A 27,815-nucleotide genomic window follows, 5' to 3' on the forward strand; every position below is an offset into this window, starting at 1 on the left:
CAATTTGCCCTGGAGGAACATACTCAGTGTCTCCTGGACCTAGTCACTGCACTCCCAGTTTTGCCTCTACTGTCTTCCTGGAATGTTCCACAATTGCTTTTCAGGTAAGATACTTCTGGATAAAAGGACAGCTAAGCTGCTCTCTTTGTTACTCTAAAAGTTCATTAAACTTCATCAGTCCTACATTTCTTGGCCATTAGTCTATCTTCTTTTGAAAAGTTTCTGTTCATGTCGTTTGCCCACTTTTTAATGGGGTTGTTTGTTTTTTTCTTGCTGATTTTACCAAGTTCTATATAGATTCTAGTTATCAACTATTTATTAGATATATAGCATGCAAATATTTTCTCCCATTTTGTAGGTTGTCTGTTCATTCTAGTGATAGTTTCTTTGCCTGTGCAGAAGCTTTTAAATTTGATTAGGTCCCATTTATTTATTTTTATTTATGCTGTCATTGCTTTTGGGATCTTCTTCATAAATTCTTTGCCTAGGCCAATGTCTGTAAGTTTTTCCAACATTTTCTTCCAGAATTCTTATGGTTTCATGCCTGAGGTTTAAGTCTGTTATCCACAGTGAGATGATTTTTGTGAGTGGTGAGAAGTGCGGATCCTGTTTCAGTCTTCCACATATGGCAACACAATTTTCCCAGCACCATTTATTGAACAGGGATTCTATTCCATTTTGTATGTTTTTGTTTGCTTTGTCAAAGATCAGATGGCTATATGAGGATGGTTTTATATCTGAGTTCTCAGTCCTATTCCATCAGTCTATGTCTCTGTTCTTTTGTCAGTACCATGCTGTCTTGGTTACTATAGCCTTGTAGTATAGCTTGAAGTCTGGTAAATTGTTGCCTCCCAATTCATTCTTTTTGCTTAAGGTTGCTTTAGCTATAAGGGGTCTTCTCTTGTTCCATACGAAGCATAGAATCATTTTTTCTAGAGCTGCGAAAAGTGATATTGGTATTTTAATAGGGATTGCATTGAATCTGTAGATCACTTTGGGTAGTATAGACATTTTAAAATGTTGATTCTGCCAATCCATGAGCATAGTATGGTTTTCCATCTGTTTATATCCTCTGTTATTTCCTTCTTCAGTGTTTTGTAGTTCTCCCTGTAGAGGTCTTTTACCTCCCTAGTTAAATATATTCCTAGGTATTTTATTTTCTTTGTTGCTGTTGTGAAAGGTATTAAGTCTTTGATTTTGTTCTCAGTTTGACTGTTGTTGACATATATGAATGCTACCAATTTGTATACATTGATTTTGTAACCTGAGACTTTACTAAACTTGTTTATCAATTCTAGTAGTCTCTTGGCAGAATCTTTGGGATTTTCTAGATATAAGATCATATCGTCAGCAAAGAGCAATATTTTGACCTCTTCTGTCCCCATTTGGATCCCCTGATTTCCTTCACTTGTCTAATTGCTCTGGTTAGGACTTCGAGCACTATGTTGAATAGAAGTGGTGATAGAGGGCAACCTTGTCTGCTTCCCGTTCTAAGCATGAATGCTTTCAATTTTTCCCCATTCAGTATGATGTTGGCTGTGGGTTTGTCATATATGGCTTTTATCATTTTGAGGTAAGTACCATCTATGCCTATTTTATTATGTGTTCTTATCATGAACGGGTGCTGAATTTTGTCAAATGCTTTTTCTGTGTCTATTGAGAGGATCATATGGTCTTTGTTTTTACTTCTGTTTATGTGGTAAATTACATTTATAGATTTGAATATGTTGAACCATCCCTGAATCATTGGGATGAAGCCCACTTGGTCATGATGAATTATTTTTTTGAGGAGCAGCTGAATTCAATTTTCTAGGATTTTATTGAGAATTTTTTCATCTATATTCATGAAGGATATTGGTCTGTGGTTTTCATTTTTTGTTGAGGCCTCTCCTGGCTTTGGTATCAGGGTGATATAATCATTAGGGAAAAGCAAATCAAAACCACAATGAGAAGTCACTTAACTCCAGTGAGAATAGCATTTATCAAAAATTCCCAAAACAACAAATGTTGGCGTGAATGTGGAGAGATAGAAACACTCATATACTGCTCTTGGGACTGCAAACTAGTACAACCTCTGTGGAAAGTAATATAGAGATATCTCAAAGTACTAAAAGTAGAACTACCATTTGATCCAGCAATCCCACTACTGGGTATCTACCCAAGGAAAAAAAAGACATTCTATAAAAAAGACATTTGCACTCAAATGTTTATAGCAGCACAATTCACAATTACAAAGATGTGAGAACAACCCAAGTGCCCATCAATATTTAAGTGGATTAATAAAATGTGGAATATGTATACCATGGAGTACTACTCAGTCATAAAATAATTCATGAACTACCTATTGTATTATCCTGGATGGAGCTGGAGCCCATTCTTCTAAGTGAAGTATCACAAGAATGGAAAAACAAACACCACATGTACTCACCATTAAATTGGTACTAATTAATCAACATTAATGTGCACATACGGGAAGTAACATTCATAGGGTGTTGGGCAGGTGCTGGGGGTTTGAGGGATGGTTAAATCCACCCCTAATGGATGTAGTGCATGCTGCTTGGGGGATGGGCATGCTTGTCAGGTGGTGCAAAGGCAATTTATGTAACCAAAGCATTTGTACCCCTGTAATACTCTGAGATGAAGAGAAGAAGAAGAAGGAGAAAGAAGAAAGAAAAAGGAAGAAGGAAGAAGGAAGAGAAAGAAGAAGAAAGAAGCAGCAGCAGCAGCAGCAATGCCTGGCATGTCACATACATAAATACATACATGCATACATACATAACTTCATCAGTTCCTAAAATAGTATTCAATTCTGCCTGGGTGAGAGTATTTCTTAATTCAATAACTTCAACTGAAGGCTACATTTTTTTTCTTCTGTATAGGTTTTGTTTGTCAAAGTATACTTACTAAGACAATTAGGTATCTTATTTTTATTTACTCTAATTAAGTATATTGTACTTATTTATTCTGTTTCCAGGACTTTAAAAATCATTTTAGCAATTAAGGACTTCTATTGAGCATAATTAAACAATATTTGAGATAAATTTGTCAACACGGGACACAGACACAATTCATTTTTTAAAATTTTTAGGGAGCAAGAACTAGTAGCTGGACATTAGTAAGTGTCATTCCTGATACTAAGGCTTTCAGGGAAAGGACCATGTCTACTTTTGCTTTATAACATTTTACAATATACTTAGATTCAATTTTGCTACTTGGTTAATACGCTTGCAATATAGGCAGCCGATGCTCCTGCTGCAACAGCCAGAAAGCTGGATATATTACAAATATAATATTTTGAAAGTAATAGTATGCTGTGGAAGCAGCAAAGACTAGATGAACTAAAATTCCAGAGAGAGGAGAACCATTTCAAGGTGAGCTGATGATCAAAAGTGTTTGCATCCCAGAAGATTTAGCCTATTTTGGGCTCAGGCTAATGACTGGATATGGTCCAGTCAGAGGACTTCTGCTGGAGAAACAAAAACTAGGAAAGCTTTTAGTACTAGGGCTGGAGTGAAAAAATGGAAACTCAAAGAGACTCCTACATTGCTCCATAGGACATTTGCTGAATTCTGAGGACCAGGAGAGAAATTTCCAAAAGCCAGAGTGAAACTTCCAAGGTTGGTAGTGCTTAGGAAATGTACGGTCAAACTTCTCCTCAAGACATTTGACAAATGCTGAAACCACATGGGGTGGGAGCCAAGCAAAAATTCCTGAAGGGAATGAAAGAAGCTTCTGTAGTCTTTCAGGGCTGAGGAGACAAAGACCCCCCAGACTGTCACTCAAAAGCTTCAGAGGGTCATACCCTAAGAACATGGGTGGATTAGAAGTGAGCTGAGTTTCACTGAAATTGCAACCCAGCCAGGTTCTGCCTCAGTTCCTGATTGGACTGAGGGCGATGATCCCCTCACTTTAAACACCTGTCAGAAGAAAAGGTGGGTCTTCTCTGGTGGGATGTAACATTATCTAGAACCTCCATTATTTATTTAAACACAATATGCAGCATGAAAAGTAAAATTACCAGATATGCCTGGAAGCAAAACGATGAGTCTATTAATAAAGAAGAAGAAAAAGACAATAAAAGCAGACAGATGATCTAACTATTGGAATTAGCAAACAAGGACTTTTAAAACTTTATTTAAAATGTTCAAGAACAAAAGAAGAAAAGATGGAAATAAAAGAATAAAAGGCAGAGAATTTTTCCTGAGTTCATCTCTGCTGGGTTGAATCTTTAAATCCACACTTCCCTGTTTTCTGGTATGGCCCTTTTGGGTTTTGATACCATGTTAGGATTCACCTTCCATTTTAATCCCTTTCCACAGGCTTATACATGTGTGAGTTCCAACCTTCATTAAACTAGGGATGTAATTTCCCCATCATGTCAGGTTTTGTGACATGAGTGTGTGTTTTGTGACTAAGTGCTTACGCAGAGTGGGGAAAGAAAAGGAAACACTGCTAATTTCTTTTTTTATGTGGAAAAAGTTAAACGGAGAAGTTCATTCACAGGAGGTGACAAACTGTCAAGTGGATAAGGTAGAGCCTAAACAGTTGTAATGTCCAGTTGATAGAGTTCGAAAGGACACCTTCTAACAAAGATCCTACATCTCTGGTACATTCTTGAACAAGCACACACTTAGGTTTCTAAAAATCAGTTATCCAGCAACCTCTCTTATCTAGAAAATAGTCCAAAATATTAAAAATCTATGAGTAAATGAAATGAGAATTAGAAAATCCATATATAAAGGTGTGTTGGTCTTTAAGACTGTTCACAAAACTTTTAGTCCTCTTACTTCCTAGAATGTGGAGGAATTGCAATACCCAACCTTTTTAATTTGGATGCAATCATGTGACTTGCTTTAGCCAGTGAAGTGTCAGAGTTCTATGCATGTATCATGAAAAAACATGTTAAGATGGTGCTTCCATAAGTCTTGAGACCAGAATGACTACCATGAATGGACTATCTCTGCTCCTAAGTTTTGGACATACGGAATGATTGAGAAATACACCTTCATTGTTTTTGAGGGTTGGGAGATGTTACTTACTTATCTTATAAGTATCTTATACTGACTGATACAATAGTCTTCACAAAAGTGGGCATAAAATGGACACAGTCAGAGAAAAAATGTAAAATATAACTTCTTCCCATCAAAAAGAAGACTTTTATGTTGAGTTCAGCTAGAAAATTGTTCTCCCATGAAAAACCAAGAGCTCTTAGAGTGTTCATGGAAACAGAGAGTATCTAGGGCCACACAATTTGAATGACATCATTCCCAGAATACTGTCAGTTTACAGTTGGAAGAAAGTACATTGAAAGGTGGCAGGCCTTAAATTTTAGCATGTGAGAAATCTGTGCATTTTCTAGATCTTAGAAATGCAGGTAACAAAGGCTACAAGCTTAACTCTTACCTTTGAGCAATTGTAAGTTCAGAGCCCCTGGTAAGACCAATGTGGGCCTGGTCGAAGGAAATGGCCTTTCCAAAAATAGAAGGGCATGGCTCAGCAGACAAAGGCAAATCTGGATAAGGAATAAAGAAGGGATTCTAGAGCAAACCACAAATGCCTTGAGCCTCAAATAAAATAGAATGTCAATTCAAGAATTACACTACATATTATTTGTAAAATATGTAGCTATTTATGATTCAGTCAACTGTATAGGTTCAGACATTCCCAGTTCTTTTACTGTGTTCATACATCTCAAAAGTTTTTTCTAATCCCCAGTAATATTGTAGATGAAATTTATTTAGCAAATATTTAGTGTTTACTTCCCATTAGCAGCAACTGAATTAGAATGTTCAAACTGATCACTAGAGATATGGAATATTTTGAGCTCAGAGGAATGTAGGCAAGTCAGAGCACTTCTTTGGTTGGAAAACATCCACAAAGAACTTAGGAAAATTCCCATGTTTCTGGATCATGTCTGTGGATTTCAACTTTCTAGGGGTGGATTTCACAAGCCCTGCCACCAAAATATATGCAAATGTGAATATGGAAAGAGTGTTTACAACTTTTTTCAGGTTCTCCCATGAGATTGGGGGGGTCATCAGATGCAGGTACTGACAGTAGCAAGAAAGACATAGCATGACATGATAGTAAAGGAGGAGTAGGAGAAATTAAAAAGCATATCTAATAACTTTAAGTCACTCTAGGCTGGCATATTTCAGAATAAGGGGCTCTACACACTCCAATACCCATCAAGATATTGCTGTCTGCCAGTACATAAGAGTCACAAATGTTTATAACTATGGTAGAATTTATCAACAAAACATGAGATTCTGCTTTGTGTCCTCTTTCTATTGCTACTTTTTGGAAAAAATTTCACCCCAAGATAGTACAAACAATAACAGTTTGGATGCTTAAAGGGATAAGCTTCAGTTATCAGGAATGTTTTTATACTTACACCACATTTTATTCTAAATCCCACTCTTGAGACAATAGGGATGCCTGAATTCAGAAGTTTGTTGAGCCAAAGAGATTGGTGTGACTAAAACAAATTAGGGAAAGACAACAATATTTCATAAATTTTATGAAAATTTTTTCCTGTGTTTCAATAACTTCAATACATTGAACAGCTCATGTTCAGTGTTGTTGTTTGAAAATCATCAAGTCAACTCAACATTAAACACATTTGCAATTTATTTGTTAGCTATGATACCCTCTGTAATGTGCTTTTCCCTCCTTCACCTGATTGAGTTATTCCAATGTGCTTATGGCCACATGGTCCTGTTCAGCCCAGCATAATTTTGTTCTTTATCATCACTGTAAAATGTTTTGTCATGGGAGGAAGGACATGGGGAGTGACTCAAGACTGGACGATGAGGTAAGGTGGAATCAAGCTTAGCTCAATTTTCTTGTTCCTTACATACAAATATACTTCATTTTTATCATGCTTTGCTTTATTGAACTTTGCAGATACTATATTTTTTACAAATCGAAGGTTTGTGGCAACCCTGTGTCTATTAAGTCTATTGGTGCCATTTTTCCAACAGCATGTGATCACTTTGTGTCTCTGTGTTACATTTTGGTAATTCTCTCACTATTTCAAATGTTTTAATTACTATTATATTTGTTATGGTGATCTGTGATCCGTGATCTTGGATGTTACTATTATAATTGTTTTTGGGCATCACAAACTGCACCCATATAAGACGGTGAACTTAATAAATATTGTGTGTGGTCTGACTGCTCTACTGACCAGCCATCCTCCTATCTCTCTCTCTCCTTGGGACTCCCTATTCCCTGACACATTGAAATTAGGTCAATTTATAATCCTACAGCAGCCTCTCAATGTTCAAGTGAAAGGAAGAGTCACACATCTCTCACTTTAAATCAAAAACCAAAAATGATTAAGTTTAATGAACAAGGCATGTCAGAAGCCAAGATTGGTCAAAAGCTAGGCCTCTTGTGCCAAAGAGTTAGCCAAGTTGTAAATGCAAAGGAAAAGTTCTTGGAAGAAATTAAAAGTGCTACTCCAGTGAACACATGACTGATAAGAAAGCAAAACAGCCTTATTGCTGATATGCAGAAAGTTTTAGTTGCCTGGATAGAAGACCACAGCGGCCACGAATTTCCTTTAAGTAAAAACCTAATCCAGATCAAGGTCTCAACTCTTCTTAATACTGTGAAGGCTGAGAGAGGTGAAGAAGCTGTAGAAAAAAAGTTTGAAGGTAGCAGAGGTTGGTTCATGAGGTTTAAGGAAAGAAGCCATCTCCATGACATAAAAGTGTAAGATAAAGCAACAAGTGCTGACGTAGAAGCTGTAGCAAGTTATCCAGATCTAAGACAACTAATGAAGGAACTACATTAAAGAATAGATTTTCAATGTAGACAAAACAACTTTCTATTGAAAGAAGATGCTATCTATAACCTTCCTAGCCAGAGATGAGAAGTCAATGCCTAACTTCAAAGCTTCAAAGGAAAGGCTGACTCTCTTGTTAGAGACTAATGGAGCTAGTGACTTTAAGTTGAAGCCAATGTTCATTTACCATTCCAAAAATCCTAGGGCCCTTAATGCTAAGTCTACTTAGCCTATTCTGTGCTCTAGAAATGGAACAACAAAGCCTGGATGACAGCACATCTGTTTATACCATGATTTACTGAGTATTTTTAGCCTGCTGTTGAGACTCACTTCTCAGAAAAAAAAGATTGCTTTCAAAATATTACTGCTCAATGACAATGCACCTAGTCATCCAAGAGCTCTGATGGAGATATGCAAGGCTATTAATATTGTTTCCATGCCTGCTAACACAACATCCATTCTGCAATTTATGGATCAAAGAGTAATTTTGACTTTGAAGTCTTATTAAGAAATACATTTCATAGAGCCATAGCTGCCCTTAATAGTGATTCTTCTGATGGTTCTGGGAAAAGGAAATTGAAAACATTTTGGAAGAGATTTGCCATTAAGAACATTCGTGATTCAAAATATCCTCATTTATAGGAGCTTGTAAAAAGCTGATTTCAGCCTTCATGGATGACTTTGTGGTGTTCAAAACTTTAGTGGAGGAAGTTACTGCAGATGTAGTAGAAATAGCAAGAGAAAAGAATTAGAAGTGGGGCCTGAAGGTGTGACTGAATTGCTGCAATCTCATAATGAAACTTTAACAGATGAGGAGTTGCATCTTATGGATGAGCAAGGAGTGGTTTCTTGAGATGGAATCTACTCCTGGTGAAGATACTGTCAACATTGTTGAAATGACAACAAAGGATTTAGAATATTACCTAAACTTAGTTGACAAAGCAGTGGCAGGGTTTGAGAGAACTGAGTCCAATTTTGAAAGACATTCTACTGTTGGTAGAATGCTATCAAACAGCATCCCATGCTGCAGAGAAATCTTTCATGAAAGGAAGAGCCAATCAGTGTGGCAAACTTCATTGTTTTCTCATTTTAAGAAATTGCCACAGCCACTCAACCTTCAGCAACCACCACCCTGACCAGTCAATAGCTATCAACATCAAGGCAAGACCCTCCACCAGCAAAAAATTTATGACTCGCTAAAGGCTGAGATGATCATTAGCAATTTTTAGTAAAAATGTATTTTAGCAATCTTTAGTAATAACATATTTTTAAATTAAGGTATGTACATTGTTTTCTTAAAGAAATCTTAAAAAACACTTAATGGACTATAGCATAGTGTAAACATAACTTTTATATGTACTGGGAAACCAAAAAAATTGTGACTTATCACAATATTTTCTTTATTGTGGTGGTCTGGAACCAAACCAGCAATATCTCTGAGGTCTGCCTATCTTAGTACTTGCTGTCTCCAGTCTCCATTAGAAAGATTCCTTGGTGTGGACCAACAATAAACAGAATATGTAGATTCTATTCCTGAAATTTACTGTTTTGGGACAAGTCTCAGCTTCTGCATCGCCATTGCATCTCCTATAAAGTAGAATTATATAATTACAATTCCCCTCCTGTCACCAGGGATGCGGTAAAGATAAATGAGGAGATCTATGCAGAATGTGCTAAAGCCCTTGAAAAGTGCTTTGTCAATCAGAGGGTATTTTTTCCTTCTCCTTCTTCTTGTCATCCCCCATGCCCTCATCCATTAGCACCCATTATTGTGCTCTGATGGATTGAAGCCGTGGTGAAACTGGGGTCGTCAGTGAGGTTTAGAAAAGAAATTAAGAAGCAATAGAATTAGATGGACCAATTCAGCATGTAGGAATCCGAAACTGAGGGCTTCTGTCTGAGGAAGGACATCATCTAATTGTGAGCTGGCTTCAACAGGCAACATTACACCTGTATTTACCATTCCTTTCTTCACATCTATCCCTCACCAGTCCCTTCCCCAGTGTCTCAGGAAGTGAGATTAGGTCTCTCTCTTTCACCTATCAGGGCAAGAGACAGCAGTGAGGAGCTGTGGGTGAATTCAGAGGCAGGGAGGTTTGAGGAGTTTGAGGCTCCGTCCACTTGTAGAGAGGCACAATGTTAGCCAGTGTGCGTTAGCCCACCTGTGGGAGTCAGCAGCTTCCCATGATAGGATGTGAAGTGAAAAGACATACAAATTTTTTCAACCACAATTCATGCATAAAACTCAAAATTATATTTTCTAGCCATTCTTATGGATATATTTAATATAAAGCCATATTCCCAGGAAGCTGATGACTATCTACATTCATCAAGTCACAATGAGGTGTGGATACCTGATGTATAATAGTTCCTAGCACATGGATGATGACCTGAACCTCTTCCCTTGCCAGCCTCCATGAGCAGTCATCGTCATGTCTGATGGACTGACGATGCATTAGGACAGGGAGATAGGAACACATGGGTGGAATGAAACATCTGGAGAGTCAGTCAATGCAGGAGGCAATGCGAAGACTCCCAGCAGAGTCACCAAAGAGGAGGGAGGGCTGCGTTTTTAGAGTACCTGCATGAGAACTCCAGGGAAACCAGAGCTCAGAAACCTGAGGGTTTCAATGTGGGCAAGCCTCCTCAGATGGTGTGATCGTGTTTACTACCAGAGAAGGATCAGTACTTTCCAGTAATCCAGTCCATCAATGCCTTTGAGATTAGGGGAAGATAGAAAGAGAATTTTCTAGTTAAAATACCAAGGTTTTAATATAGTGAACTCATTAGAATGTACTTGTACATTTAGGGGCTTAGAGAAGGAAAAAAATGACTCAAATTCTTGTATCTCTAGGGAGAGCAGAAGCGAGAGACTTCACTATAAAGCCACAGGAGCAGACTCTTATTCCACAACAAAATTTGCAAATAATTTCCGATAAATCCCTGCCAAAGGTAGCACTTAACATTTCTATCTAAAGCTGGGACTATATCAGTGACTAAGAGCTTCTTACTCTGAAACCCACGTATCTTTGGCTGCAATTGTACACAGGAAAATATGTTTATATGTGACCTACAGGATGGAGATTTCAGCCATCACACAGTGGACACCTACTTTGAATTTAATGTCTTTCTCTTCTACATATGGTATCTTCTTCCCTCTCACATCAGATTACTACCCATCAATAGATGAGGAAATTGAAGCTCAAATGATTTAGATGGCCTACTTAACATTCCATGTGAAAATGTGGCAGAGCCAATCTAGAAATCAAGATCCCCTATCCTGAAGTTTGTTTGTTACACAAGAACCGCTTCTATTGAATGCTCTTTAAAAGATTCATTATACTGTCATGCTCAGCAGATATACAGAGAAAAACAAAGAGCAGTGTTAAAATTTCATGTATATCAAAATTACAAATTTTGGAGTTATAGTATCCCAGGGCATTTCTTCCAACCATGGAAAACAGAAAAAAGAAAAAGAAGATGAATATATATATATATAGAGAGAGAGAGAGAGAGAGACAGACAGAGAGAGAGAACAACCTATTATTGGGATTCCTCCTCCTCATCTACCTAACAGATCATTACTGAAAATGGAAGAGATTTTAAGTTTTAGCTGTTCTTGGAAACAACCTAACTTCCTTCACACTTTGGCCCTCCTGCTCTTCCTCATTGTGTTGGCTGTGGTGATCCACTTATTCCTCCAAAGACACTCTCAGCTCACATGAGCTATATGGCCAAGGAAAGGGGGAAAAAAATACAGCTGCAGATATGAAATGCTCCATTGTTTTGTCACTGAGATTAAATATGAGAAGGCTATAAAAAGTTAGAATGATGATCTAGTACTACCCTCATTATGTTATAGCCTTTGTTTTTTTGGTAAAGCTAAATGGAAATGTAAATCTTCCCCCCCTTTTTAGGTGAGAAAATAGAAATTCAAAAATAATAATCTTGGCCAGGCATGGTGGCTCACTCCTCTAATCATAGCACTCTGGGAGGCTGAAGCAGGCGGATCACTTGAGGTCAGGAGCTTGAGACCAGTCTGAGCAAGGGCAAGACCCCATCTCTACTAAAAATAGAAAAATTAGCTGGGTGTTGTGGCATGCACCTGTAGTCCCAGCTAGTGGAAGGCTGAGGCAGGAGGATCGCTTGAGCCCAGGAGTTTGAGGTTGCTGCGAGCTAGGCTGATGCCATGGCACTCTACTAAGGGCAACAGAGTGAGACTCTGTTTCAAAAAAAGAATGATAATCTTAACTTGCAAATTTGTATAGAAACCGAGTTTCCAGCTTGGAGCTCCTCCCACTAAGGTGGAAAGTTCTCAGCGAAGAGAGAGAAAGTATAATTTCAAGCATGAAATTAACACATGTTTATTGAGGACTAAACTTATGTTAGATGCTGTCATGGGTTGAATGGTGACCCCCAAAAGGTATGTTCATGTCCTAACCCCTGGAACCTGTGAATGTGATTTTATTTGGAAAAAGGATTTTTGCAGCTATAATTATCTTGAGATGAGATAATCCTGGATTACCTGGTTGAGCCATAAATATAATGACCAGTGTCCTCATAAGAGACAGAGAGAAGATAGAGAGATAGAGGAGATAGCCCTGTGAAGACGCAGACAGAGATTGGGGTAATAGAACTACAAGCCAAGGAATGCCTGGAGCCACCAGAAGCTGGAACAGCAGGGAAGGATTGTCCCCCAGAGCCCTCTGATGGAGCCTGGTCCTGCTGATGCCTTGATTTTTGGACTTCTAGACTTTAGAACTATGAGAAAATAAATTCCTGTTGTTCTAAGTCACCTAGTTTGTTATAGCAGACGTGAAAACTAATACATGTGCCAGGGAAAAAGAGATCCATAAATTAAGATCTTTGGGGAACTGGTGAAGAAGTGTGTGGAAGACAGTTGTCCCTGCTTCTGAAAGTCACTGTAGATTAGCAGGGCTGGCATGAAGCAAAGCTAGATGTGAGGACCAACAGGACCTGTAAAATGTAACTGGAACTGCATCTAACTCTTGCTGCCTTCAATTTCAACAATGCAATGGATCTACAGAAGTCTGTACCTTTGGGGCTTGCCAGACAACATAAGTACACCCTGTCAAATCTGAATTTAAGATAAACAACAAATAATTTTTTAGTATAAGTATGTCCCAAATATTGTATGGACACACTCACATTAAAAAATTATTTGTTGTTTCTCTTAAATTCAAATTTACTTGGGCATTCTATATTTTTATTTGCAAAATTTGTCAGCCTTTCTCCCTTCCACATAGTGGCTCAGGACTCAGAGATGCTGCAGAAGGTCACCCAGCAGGGCTGTCCGTCCCGACACAGCCGTCAGCTGATCAGCAGCGTGCCTGGCACCCGACACAGACCTTCAGGTCACTGTGGCCACTGCTTCACTTCTGCCTTCCTCCTTCCAAGCCTCCCGTTAATTCATCTTATGGCCAACCCTTGCTCAGAACCAGAGAGGGAGGAAAATTGTGGAAAAAGTGGTTATAGCTTAGCTAAGTTGACACAATAAAACAGCAATGACACTATTCAATAAAATATTCAAGCCTTACCAACAAAAATGTGCATCTTTCTATTTTCCACAAAAGACTTTGGAATGGATAATAAATAACTTCTCCATTGAAATCATTTTTGCCACTTTTCTCTTTTTATACTTCTCTACAGAATATTAAAAGTTCTAAACTGTTGAACTCCAGCCAATTCCTTCTGTCAGTGGGGAAGCTGGGGCCCAGATAGGTTACCTGAGTTAGCCACGGGCAGCATTATTAATGTGTCAGAGCTAAGCTGATAATTCTGGTCCCCTTTCATCTTAGTCTTCTTTCCTCCTGCCAGTTTACTTTTTCACTTCCTTCAAGTCCATGTTCAGTTGTGTTTAAGGAAGTCTTTCCTAATTAATTCTGATCCTTGGCCACCATCCTGTGCAAAATTACTTTAAACATTTAGGTATTATGGTTACATGATAAATTCTACACAAAACAGATTTTAAACAACTCACTTTCATTGTATAGCTTTGCTTTTTTTTTTTTTTTTTTTTTTTTTTGAGACAGAGTCTCACTCTGTTGCCCAGGCTAGAGTGAGTGCCGTGGCATCAGCCTAGCTCACAGCAACCTCAAACTCCTGAGCTCAAGCAATCCTCCTGTCTCAGCCTCCCAAGTAGCTGGGACTACAGGCATGCGCCACCATGCCCAGCTAATTTTTTCTATATATGTTTTTAGCTGTCCATATAATTTCTTTCTATTTTTAGTAGAGATGGGGTCTCGCTCTTGCTCAGGCTGGTCTCGAACTCCTGAGCTCAAACGATCCGCCCACCTCGGCCTCCCAGAGTGCTAGGATTACAGGCGTGAGCCACCGCGCCCGGCCAGCTTTGCTTTTTAAAAGCGTCAATGTTGTTCCTCTCAAACATCAAATCTCTTTTACTACAAATACTTTGTAATAATGGTTCCATTTTTCTTGGCAAAAGGCCATGCTAACAAAATTCTATACAGTTAGTAGGAAAATGAAACTTGGCTATTGGAAATTTTTTCCAAGTTTAGGATGTAAATACTAAGGTATTAATATTTTCCCTATGAATTAGAGTGACTGATAACCCTGTTGATATCGGGATTTTATGATGTTTCACTGCCCTATCTGTGGCTAACATAATAGGCTTACGTCTGCAGGTATTATTAGAATAAATAAAAGTGCACATCTTCACTGGAACATTATTTTAGGGGAAATTAAAGGAATTCGAAGCATTAATCATATGGACAAATTATGCAGAAGTGACAGCCTTTATGTAAAATATAAAGGTCAGTCAAAAATATCTGACAATTTGATGAGAATAAACAGTTATTCTGTTGATTTGTTATAGTGGAAGATGGATTAACTAAAGCCAGTTTGTCTTTTGCTATAGGTATAGTAGACATGAATTGAGCTGAGAGTGCTAAAGGGTGTTTAGTGGCTTACCCAGGAAGTGCCATGGCAGTGCATGACACATTCTGTCTGCCAAGGGGCAAAATCCAAATGCAAGTAGGGAGATAGAACACAGCAGGCAAAGAAAACACAGTATATGCTACTGTGAGTTTCAAGTTCAAGAAAAGATTAAAATGTCATCATTGAGATAAGCAAGTAGAAAAAGATGCAGCATTTTGCATAATATGTTAAAGGAAAGCAAAATCTCCATAAAGACTATTTACAAAAAGTACTTTGAGTATGTGCTGAAAGAAAGACTAAAAGCTATCTGCAAATAATGATAGGAACATTTTAATGAGCCAGATGCATTTATCATAGAACTGCACGGGACCACAGACCTCCATAGCTTACCTGGAAGGAGGCTGACAGAACTGTATAGGACACCAGACTTAATTAGGGAGAATTGACAGATTCTTGCTGAAAGTTTATCTTGTGGTCTCCAATATTTAAATATATAAATATGTAAGTTAATGCATTGAAAAAAAAATCCCTGCCACAAACTAGCACCAGTAAGACAGGGATATAAATATATGATAGTATCTGTTCTCCCACCTCCTCTGTGTAGTGGGTTTTAAAATAATGATATGCATTCCCTCTCTGTAAAAAGATAGAGAAATCTTGATGCTTTTCTTAAACCAATAACCAGCCTCTCCAATTCAAAGTCCTGAAGTTTCACCCTGAAAGGAGAGATCATATCTAGGGTTTTCTTTGGACTGCTGGAGTCCCATCAAAATCTGTATTAATTTCTTAGGGCTACCCTAACAAAGTAGCACAAACTGGGTGGCTTATAACAACAGAAATGTATTCTGTTACAATTCTGGAGGCTAGAAGTTTGATACAGTGTAGCCAGGGCCATGCTGACTCTGAAGGCTTTAGGGAAGGATCCTTCCTTATCTCTCCTAGCTTCTGGTGGTTGGCAGCAATCTTTGGCATTTTACCTTCTAGTAATCCTGACCCTGACTGGCTAATTGTTCTAGATTAGTTCCTTACAGTTCTGCATTGAGGTCACCATGGATTTATTTTTTTTTTTATTTATTTATTTTTTTAATGTGCAACTTTTGGTTTTACCTCTGTCTGGAGTTTTATCGTGAGGTTGGTAGTTGTTGAGAATAAAGTCATAAGCCATTAAGACAGAGCACAGCAGGGCTAGAATAAATTCCTTTCAGCAGTAATTTACCCAGTAGCTGCTTACCAGAGATGTCTGCCCAGTTAAATAATTTATGTTCTCTCTCTCCCCTTCAAACTCTTTCTCTTCTCTGCTTTCTGATTTGCATTGTAACCCTAGAAGCAGCACAACAACTGATCCTCCTTTCCAAGTTACAAACTGAAAAATCTTTCAACGTGAGTTTTGATTTCCAGAGAGATCAACAGTTTGCCACTTGGTTCTCATGGCTGATGAATAGCAAACTCTTCGGAAGTAGCACCCATCAGTTCCTCTCAGCGTCCAGCCTGAGATCCTAAGGCTGCTGAGAGAGCAGTCGTTCAAATATACTGAGTCTGTAAGTGAGGCTCACTCAGCAGGCTCTGTCCCGAGACTGTAGTCTCTAATTCCTAATTCTGTGAATTGACCTGGAGATCCCAAGGAAAATCTAGTTTCCATCCTGCCCACCCTTTTTATCTCCTCCTTTCTACTCCCATCTGGAAAACTTTCTTCCTCTGGAAATAGCAGATAGCATTTGTTTTGTGCCTTCTGCCTGCAGGCAGTGTGCCTGTGCTTTACATAGAAGTAGGGATTATTTCCATTTTGCATGAGGAAACTGATTCTCAGAGGAGCCAGTGATGTGTCCAACATTATACAGTAACAGTAACAAACAACAAAACTGGGGTTATTAACTCAATCTTGCTAATCCCCAAACCCTAATCCTTCTACTTCATCAGGCTGCTTTGGTCCTCTCTTTCTTTCTTTCTTTTTTTCTTTCTTTTCTTTTTCTTTTTTTTTTTTTACTTTCTCTCTTAAATGTTTTTTGTCAGATATTAATTTCAAATTTCAAAAGTAATACATACTTCCCCAGAGAGGCTAGCCAAAATAAAACCCCAAATCTCTCTGGCACTTCCTCTTTTACTCAGCTTCTTATTATCTTCAATTTGAAATTTTTATTTAATTTTCATGGCTATCCCTCCAAGTAAATACTTACAGAACTACTAAATCATTTTTTAGTGGTTACATAATTTTCCATAGAATGAATAAATTAGAAATTATTCATTTATGCAATCATTGATGAGAAGCCACATTTTCCCTATGCTTTTTTGGTTGGTTTGTTTGTTTGCCTGTGGCTAGCATAAATAATGCTAAAATTAACATGTTTGTGCATGTATCCTACATGCCGAGCTTTTCTTTCCATAGGATAGATTCCCCAAAGCTAAAGCATATGAATACATTTATTTTAATAGAAACTTCCAGTTACCCTTCCAAAAATTTGTGTCAATTTACTTTTCCATCAACAATGTATCAGAGTACCTATTTCCCTATACTATAGCCATCACTGGAAATTATCAATTTATCATTTTCTCTTTTGTAATTCTGAGAGTAAAAATGGTCTCCATTTATTTTTGCAAAACAATTCTGTTTCAGCACAAGAGTAACCTCCACTGCAAAACCTTATTTTGTAGTCAGGAAAAAAAGTGTATCTGTGTATGTGTGTGTATTTATTTGCTTTCCAAAAGACAAAAGCAATTACAGTGTTAGAAGATGGAGAAGACAAACAACTGATTAAACATAGGGAAAGCAGTATGTGTGATACGGAGTTCTAATTTCTAGATACATCTCTCTCACTGAACAGCCAGAGGTTGGGGCTGTGTCCTTGTCTATGAAATCAGGAAAATAATATCTGACCCTTAACTATTAAAAGGAGAATAAGAAGATTAATGAATTCATATCATTAACACATTTGAAATTCCCTGGGAGAAGATTCTTTGGAAATGCAATATGTCTTATCTTTGTTTCATAGATTACATAATGCAATTTCAAAGTACGCAGTACTTATTTTCTAAGGAACTCCAAAAATTTCACTTTGTGCATAAAAAGAATCTCATTAAAAAAACTCCATTGCACCTATTATGTAAGATGCATATCATAACTAGATGCTTTTCAGCTTTAGTCTCATAGCAAGGTGATGCTGACAACCCCAGTTTAATACATTCCTAATTCCAGGGCTGTTCTTTAGGAGATATTGTATTCTGGAGTCTTTGAGAGGCAAGGAAAAAAAAAAAACAGTATGAGGGATGGTTAAAAAGAGATCAAGGATATTCAGATGGTGAGTTTTCTATGGGGATATAAAGCTGTCCAATTTATAACAACAATTCCCCTTGGGCACCTGGTCATCCGTGTATTTTTAATTGTGCTGAATAATATGTGTCTTTTGAACACTTTTGAGCAAGCAAGCTGAGATGTTGCTAGTTTCAGGTAAAAGTCACTGGAATTGGTTTCTATGGAAAGAGTAAATGCTAATCCACTAGGAGCAGTCATGATATACGCCACTTCAAATAAATAGCCTGGGCCGACATGGTCACAATCGGATTGGCCTTAGAACAGATCCTCTAGGCTGGTCTCCACGACACCAAAACATCTGGGCAGGCCTTTCAACCAGTGAAAGTGACTCTCAAGCCAGTTGTTTGGTTTCCTAGAGATACTTTTAAGTCATGCTTACCATTTACCATTTAATGAGTGTTCTAGGGGGGAAAAAAAAAAAATAAGCCAAACAGGTAAAGCTACACATGCAACGTGATTGCGGGTGATACCTCTCAAGCTCTGTTTGCTAATCTGGCTCATTGTATTTATGAATGTTCTGATAAAGCAAAAAAAAAATGCATGTTTGCATCTGTAGGTGTGAGTATAGACTGCAGCTAGACAACTATCTCATCAAACTTCACCTGGTTGACAGTTATAAGAGAAATGAATTGTCTGTAGAAAGATGAAAATGGAGGTGATTTTCCTTCAGTTTATGGAATGCTATGGCCACAATCAACAAGCAAGTGGGTTTTGGAGGCAGATAGATTTGAATGAGAACCCAAGAAGATTGGCTATGAAAGTTGGAAAAGCAATTTAATTTTTGTAAAATTCTCCATTTCCTCACCTGGCCTCTTTGTTGTTCCTCTGACATGCTGTAGGATCAAAAATCCTTAAATTCTCCATTCATTCCCTAGATCTGGAATTCTCTTCAGTTATCCACACGGCTAATTCCCTCACCTCATTCAAGTCTTCGCTCAAATGTCATCTCTCAATGAAGCCTACCCTGTCCACCTTATTTAAATTTCAACCCACACCCTACCTGGAATCCTCTATTTCCCTATTCCTTTAGTTTTTATGCATTATATGTCACCTAACATATAATACTTTATCTTATATTTATTTTACTTTAATATTTATTGTCTGTTTTCTCCCTCTAGAATATAATCTCTACAATCGCAGGAAATTATAGTATGCTCATTCATTGATACATCCCAATACCTAGAACTGTGCCTAGAACATAGCAGGTGCCCAAAAAAAATATTTGGTGAATGAATAAATAAAAGCACCTGCTAGAGTTTCTGGCGTATAATAAGTGCTCAAACATATTACTTCCCTTTCCTTGTCTTCCCTTCAAGCAGCTAAATCTGAGTATAGATACTCGTTCATGGCTTTCGCCCTATTATAATGTCATGTGTATAAATCCAACCATTGCAATTGAGTCCTGAATGTTTCTGCTGTTTTCTTTAAGAGGTACAGTCATCTATAAGATTAAAAAAACACTGTCATAAGACTTCAAAAAATGACAGCTGCTGCAGTGGAATAATAGATAATACATTCTAGTGTTGTTATTTTCTATCAACACTTTCTGCAGTGACAGAAAAATGAATGGCTTAATTACCCTGCTCCTTGATTACCTTTACCTTCTTACGAAGTCAGGGTTCAGGAAAAAAGGAAAAAATAAAATAAATCTAATAAGAGGAGTGAAGAAAAGTCACTCGAATCATCTACACACTGGAAAAGAAATCCTTGAAGAGTCCTCCTACTTCAGACTTGTATGGAAAAGCCATAATTGTTCAGTGTGTACAACTATAAACTCTGATATGAATTTTGAAGAGTTCTCTGCAAGCAATCTTTTCATCATATCTCCCACTCCAATTATTTAATCACATAGAATTCAGTGCCTGCCATGTACGAGAATTTGGGGGATGAAATAAAGAACATTAAATTATATTTTGAAAGGAAAAATATTTAATATCATGTTTTAGCAGTGGAAATTAAGGCTGGGTATGTTTTTCAGGACAAACTGAAATATGAGCAGAAATGAGTGGTACAAATGTGAATACAAAATGAGGAACACAATAAGAAAACTCAATGACTTGCATTCTAATTAGCAGGACAATTGCATCTGACTGTGGATGTAGCTAGGACCAGTTTCTATTATCAATATCTAAACAATGCTTCCTAGTTTTTAGACATAAACTGATTGATATTGTGGTTGTTCCATTTTGAATGAGAATCTATTAACTCTCAAATTCATTTGCCAGTGAAAATATTCCAAGAGATTACAACAATTTATAATAAATTCCTTTTCAGAGCAGAGTAAATGATGATGGAAACTAAGTTTTGAAACTACTAGGTAGAAGAGTTTTTAACTGTTAACTCTGGTTCTAACAAGTTATAGGAAACATTAAAGAATTAGCAGAAACTTTATTTAGCCCAACAAAAAAAGACACAATTGTCCATTAGGATCCTCTTGGTCTATGTAGTTGGTGCCTGGACCTGGAAGTTGAGACTGCAGCTGAGGAAGGGTTTCCTTTGACTACCCCAGACACGAGTAACAAAGAATCCAAAGTCTAAAGTTCTTTTCAGAGAAGTAGAGAATTTCTCTTGGAGAGAGGTCAAAAAATCCATGGGAACAAGAAAGTTCCATTCTTCTTAGGAAAGCCAAGTCTACGTGAGCTGATCCCAGTCATTTAAGACCAGCAGTAGTGCGCAAGGGAATGGCCAAAAAAACATGTCTGAGCCAATCAAGATGGAAAGAACCAGAGGACCTTCAGAGCATTCCTTGTGTCCTGGTTGGCCCTGTTGACACTGCCTGAGTTTGAGTCACTGCCTAAATTCCAAATTGCTGATTTTAGATCAGCTGTGTGTGTGTGTGTGTGTGTGTGTGTGTATGTGTGTTTTAGCCCCTTAGCCCTGCCTCCATCTTTCAGAAATCCCAACAGGAGCAGACTCTAGGCCATCTTTAGCCTCTCTCACCTGATCTCACCTGCTATCTGCCTACCATTGCCTGGTTACCTAATGGCCTTGGAAGTCCTTCCATGCTCCTAAGGGGATTTCAGGACCATTCATACCAGGGGACCATGCTGGAAAACCCAAAGGAAGGATCACTTACTTCACTAGAATAAAGAAGGCTCGTATTCTCCTCATCTCAAGTGCGCTATTCAATTGTGCAACCCTAGACCCTGATCCTTGAGTTGGTCTGGCCAGAGAAAGATGTGAAGATTTCCCAGTGTAAGAAATATTACGGATCCTGCTCCGTGATCATGCTCCTTTTTAAGCAATACTTTGTGGGGATAGACTTCTGCATGGACAAGTCAGTGCGTCTGCCAAAGGCTAAGTTTATGCCCAAAGTTATCTCTCGCCAAATGACAGCAAATATTCTTTCCAAAACCTGACCGCAGCTTAAAAAAAAAAAAAAAAAAAAAAAAAGCAGAATTTATTTGTATGAGGATCCAAATAACAACAGTCTGGAAATATTGGCCATTTCAATCGCATCACAATAGATACTATCACTGGAGCATAGATGTGGCTCAAGCCAGTCTTATCTTTCAGCACAGCTTTAGTTTTAAATGATAATACCTTATATTTGTATAGAACCTGAGAGTTCCCTGAGAGTTCTCATGTGCATTACCTCTATTTCATTAGGTAGGCATGCAAGGACAATTTTCACTATTTTAAAGATAAAGAAAGTAAGGATCATATTAAGCAACTTGCCCTAAAATCGTAATTTATTAGTTGGTAATGCTTGGATTTAAACCAATATTTGACTAACACCAAAATCCACATTATAGAAAACTTAGGTACAAATTTACAAATCTAACTCACAGCAGAGCCCAGTCTAGAAACCAGAATCTCTAACTCTTAAGGACTCTCTGTGTTATATAGCAGATTCTCACTGTGTTTCTGTATATTTAAGTTGGGGGCCTATAAAGTTTTGAGTTTCCATAGTTGAGAAACTAGTCATCAAGCTAATGTTTACAGAATTCACTCAGTTAAATTGTTAAAGAAAAATATAACAGTAAAGTCCTCAGGTGATATAATGGTGCAATTTTAATCTGATAATCATTAAGATATTTCCCTAACATGGAGAAGGAAAAACTATTAGTTTATCACAGCTTGATGAAAATATCCTCAAAGATAATTAAGTCTTTTGCCATGAAGTTTGTTGCTCACAAAAATAATCTTCTTTTATTATAGTTTTCCTAGGACTTCAATGTAGAAAAGGAGATACTACAGGGTTATTAAAAATCCTTCTCTTTTCTCTGAATCTTCCCCTCATGATATTTATAATTTTCTATAGGGATTCTTTCAGTGAACAAAACCATATAAAATCAAAGACATAGCCTCCCCGAGAGAATTCATCCACACAAAACAAAATTTCCATGGTAGGATGGTATTTATGACAGTAACTGAAGCTGTGAAATACTATTAGTATGTGTTTTGTTTTTATCCAATCTTCCCTGGCTAAAAATTGCCTGATAAATTCTATTCAGATCCAAGGGGCCATCGTTGACCTTCTAAACCAGGCTAACTCCACCCTCTTCCTCCTAGCTAGGACTATTATCAATACCTAAACAATGTTTCCTAGTGTTTTTAAACATAAACTGATTGATATTGTGGCTGTTCCATTTTGAATGAGAATCCATTAACTCTCGACTTCATTTGCCAGTGAAAATATTCCAAGTGATTAAAACAATTTGTGATAAATTCTTTTTTAAAGCAGAGTGGATTATGATGGAAACCAAATTTCCAAACTGCTTAACTCTGGTTCTAACATGTTTTGGGAAACATTAGAGAATTAGCAGAAACTTTTTTTAGCCCAACAGGAAAAAACATTAATATTTGGACTTGTTGTATTCAATGTTAGTTTCCTAACATGTGGACAATTTTGCTTCATTTCTCAATTTTCAGCAAAGAGATGAGCAGTTGCCTTAGTGAAAAGTTGTTTTTGTGAAAGGTTATTTTTGTGGCCCTGGTAAAATCATTAAAAATAGTTTGCTTTCGGAACTGGAAAAGGAAAAAGATTTTATCAAACTTAGAAAATGATTGCATTACTGAATAAGATTTCTATACAATGTTAAAGCTTTGGAAATTCTAGATCAAAAAACCTGCTTGAAATAGAAAAGACAAACAAAAAGCAATCCAAAATGTACAATAAACATATACTCTTCACAATGTTAAAAAATAAAAATATCAGCTAACTTATTACATGTCTTTTTAAGTTTCCTTTTTAAAATATTCATGGGTTTCATAGCTTTTTAAAATATTGTTGGAATCTCTATTGGGCTCTCACTAATATGTTTGAAATCCACTTATTGACTTAGTTCTCTTCTCTGATTCCTGAGGTTTCTATACCTCCACCTGAAGTACAAATCACAAATACAGGATCCAACAGAGATGAAAACCATAACTCTCCTCCTATGCATGTCTTACAATAGCTCAAAGGGGTTGAGAAAAAGTATTAACATTATTGAGCTCCTTCTGTAGTCTCAAAATGGATCACAGACTTAAATGTAAAACATGAAAGTATAAAATTCTTAAGAAAAAAAATAGGAAAAAAATCTTCAGGATCTAGGACTAAGCAAAGAATTCTTAGGCATGACACTCAAAGGATGATCCATAAAAGAAAAAATAAGATAAATTAGATTTTATAAAACTAAAATTTTTACTCTGTGAAAGTCACCAAAGCTAAAAACTGGAAGAAAATATTTGTACATACCTAACACATATTTTTGTCACTTATCTAACAAATGACTTACATCTAGAATACATAAAGAACTCTCAAAACTCAACAATTAAGATACAAACAGCCATAATGAAATATGGACAAAAGACTGAAAAGGATGCTCTACTAAAGAAGTTATAAGGATGGCAGATGAACACCTGAAAATATATTCAACATCATCAGCAATGAGAAAAATGTAAATTAAAAGTACAATTAGATACCACTACATACCTATGAGAACAGCTAACAGAAAAAAAAAAAAAAAAGGAAGATAATACTGACAATACCAAGGGCTAGAGAGGCTCTAGAGCAACTGGAACTCTCATACGTTACTGATAGGAATGCAAAATTGTACAGTCATCCCAGAACTCTTGGATGTTTACTTAAAAATTAAAATAAAAACTCATGTTCACAAAAAAATTGGATACAAATATGTACAATAGCTTTATCCTCAAATTTCCTTAAACAGTTGAACACATAAACCAGCTGTGATACTGTACATTCATACCACGGAATACTACTCAGCAATGAAAAGGAAAAACTAATGATATATGCAACTTCATAGATGAATTACAAAGTCATGCTGAATGAGAAAGAAACTGATTTCAAAAGATTACATAATACTGGTCCCCAATTTACAATTTTTCAGCTTTAGGAGGGTCTAAAAATGATACTCATTTGGTAGAAACTTTACTTCAGTATATTATTCAATAAATTACATGAGATATTCAACACTTTATTATAAAATAGGCTTTGTGTTAGATGATTTTGCCCAGTTGTAGGCCAATGTAAGTATTCTGAGCACCTTCAAGGTAGGCTAGGCTAAGCTATGATGTTCAGTAGGTTAGGTGTATTAAATGCATTTTTTACTTACAATATTTGCAATGTATAATGTGTTTACCAGGATGTAACTCCACTGTAAGTTGAGGAGCCTCTGTAAATGGTTGCATTTACATAACATTCTCAAAAAGTCAAAACTATTGTCATTGAGAACAGATCAGTGGTTTCCAGGAGTGCAGGAGGATTTGATTGCAAAGGAGCAGCATGGGGGAATATTTTGTGGTGATATGAAAGTTCTACGTTCTGATTGTGGCAGTGGCAGTAGTTACACAATTATACACTTGCGTCAAAATTCATAGAACTGTATACCAAAAGGAAAAAAGTCAATTTTGCTCTATAATAGTTTTTTACAGTAAAATTAAATATAAAAAATAATGAACAAAATTAAAAAAACTATTTCATTATCATTTCTTCTTCTGAAAGAATTCTCCCACTGTTGACAGCTAACAGAAAATTCATTTTCTCCATGATCTCAGGCCTTCCTACGCTAAACCTGGCCTGTCCCTGTTAGTGACAAATCTGGTGATGTTGGTAATAACTTCATCATCAAGTATTCCTGTGGTATGCCTTTTTCTAAACACTTCCCATCCATTTCTACATTGTATATTCACAATGTCCTTCAGGAAGGAGATCTCCCTAGGATCTCCCCTGCACAGAGGAGAAAACTTGATCATGGAGATGTTAGATAACTTGCCTGAGATCACTCAGCTAGCAAGTGACTGACTTCGTATTCAAATCTAGGCAGTCAAGCTACAGAGTCTCAATCATGATACTATACTACTTCTTTCTAAATTCACCTGGGTAAACCTTAAAAATAAATGGATTCTATTCACACCACTTGACTAGACTTTACATCTCTAAACTCTTGCAAAGGCATTACAGATGCAAGATCCACCGGCTCTTTTCTTCTGCATTTCAGCTCCACCCTATGTTCCTCCTTTTCCCAAGGGTTTATTACTAGGGCTCAAACATTTTGATAGCTCACTTGAGTGCATTTATTTAAATGTATAAAAAATAATATATTTGAGTATAGTGTCTGGATCTAAAAGAGAGACTATCTGCCATCTTCCCGTTGCTGACATAGGTTAGATTTTAAAGCACTTGAGCCTTGGGACAGACAAATACTTTTTCTTTACATATTATTTCCAGAAGTTCATGTAAATGGAATTTGCACCAAGCAGGCAGAATTAACTAATATTTCTCTTTTTCGTTTGGATGAAAACAAGTGGAGAAGATCTGTTCAATTTCTCTCGGCTCATTATTACCACTGAGTAGAAAACTGAGATAGGATGCTTGATATCTAAAGAGAGAAAAATATCTAAATAGAAACAATTTTTATGAGAAATCATAGAGAAAGTGTCATTCATTTTAGATACTGAAATTCCTCTCTCAATTTTTAATTAATAGGTGATATACAAATTATTTTCATCTTATCACTATTCAACAGGTCAAACACAACTACTCTCACCGTGCTTAACACTCCAAAAACAATAAACAAGAGTACAAAGAGTAAAATCATTACCAGGAATAAATCTGTTATTCTCTTCCAGAAAGAGAAAATTTACGGTTGCACATTTCCACACGATGACGTATAGTGTGGGTCCCACCGTGGGCCCAGAAAAATGAAGCCAAGCACCTCATCTGAAATAATATAGAGGGGCTCAAGCAATGATAGGAATTTTAGCTTCAGGATGTGGCAGTAAACTATAGGAGCAGGAAGAAATAAAAGGAACAAGCGTCACAGATATAAACAATAGGAAAAGGAAGGGAACAGATCGTGGCATCTGGAACAACAAACTGTCAAAGCCAGGCAAGTATGTCTCAGAACAGGCTCTGGAATTGGAGTATCCAATTGGCAGATACTCCCTCTCCGTTTAAAGGGAGAAACAATAGTACCACTCTAATACATTTGATCATCCTGAGTTGCTATATGTATATTTTATTGGTATTAACCAAATTAACAAGGGAAATTCTAAGAGGTCTGGTTTCCTCATGTATGCTGGCTGAGAAGTGGGGGAGACACCTACAGTTTCTACCACCCCAGAAGAAAGGGAAAATAGAGACTCACCTGACAAAATCACATCATGTCACCCCCCTGCTTTATAGCCTTCCAGTGGCTTCTCATCAGCCTAATAGCCAAGATTAGAAATAAGATGGCCTATTGTATAAAGGCAACTCTAGGAAGACAAGAAACTGAATATAGAAATAATTTCCTTTGACAAGCCTAATTGTAACTGATTTCCAGCCCAGCAATGTGGCATTATAAAATAATTTAAATGATAGAACTTACTGTATCAAAGCTGAACTATTAAAATGATTAGCTTACTATAGGAATTTGATTATGTAATGTTTACTCATCAGGATTATCAAAGAAAGGATGGAAAGGTTTCAACTAAATGCTTCCTTCTTTCTACTAACAACTCCCGGGTTTTTTCATTGCATCAGAAATATGTGACTGCAAACAGTATAATTAGTTTCCATCTCTTATTTTAATTTAGCCTTTTGAATTTATATGCATTTTTTTTCTAGTGCATTGACAATCAATGTCAGCAGAATAAAGAATCTAGTTCCTGCTTATCTGTGTCCTTATTTTGTGGAATATCAGAGAGTGCTTTTCTGAAGCCTGAAAGCAAAAGGTTGAGAAAGGAATTGTCAGTCCGCTCTGCACTTTCACACAGCTCTTCACTATTAAAACCCACTTTGCAGCCGGGGGATTATTTTCTCATGCTGAGATGCATAAACACCATGGGACTCCTCTACTTCCTCCTGGATCCACATCAAACCCTAGTGATGCCAGGGTTCAAGCAGTAAATGTTTGCCATGTGGCATTAGCATGCTGCACATGGCCCGGAACACCTCCTGCTCCCCACAAAAGCATGGGTAGGAAGAAAGGTTTATGTTTGTGATTCATAGACGTCCGCAGCATACCCCCAACTTCTCTGAGATTTCTCTTCCTTCTCAAATCTGTTCTAATTCCATAGAGTTTATATTCTGTCACGAGCCAACAGAAATAAATGCATGATGAAAGCTGAATTGAAAAGGAAGCCTCCCACACTCATTCACTATTGACAGGGGGATAAATTGGTATATCCTTTTTTGAGGACAATTTGGTAACATATCAAAGTCCCCTAAAAATAGCATATTTTAGCCAGGCAGTCCCACTTTTAGGACTATATCCTAAGGAAGTAGACAATTGAAAAAGATGAATGTGGTAGGACATTCATTCCAAGGTTATTTATAATAACATAAAATAGAACACAACCAACTAA

The sequence above is a fragment of the Eulemur rufifrons genome, chromosome 17 (genome assembly GCF_041146395.1).
Source record: "Eulemur rufifrons isolate Redbay chromosome 17, OSU_ERuf_1, whole genome shotgun sequence".
In the NCBI taxonomy this organism is placed as follows: domain Eukaryota; kingdom Metazoa; phylum Chordata; class Mammalia; order Primates; family Lemuridae; genus Eulemur; species Eulemur rufifrons.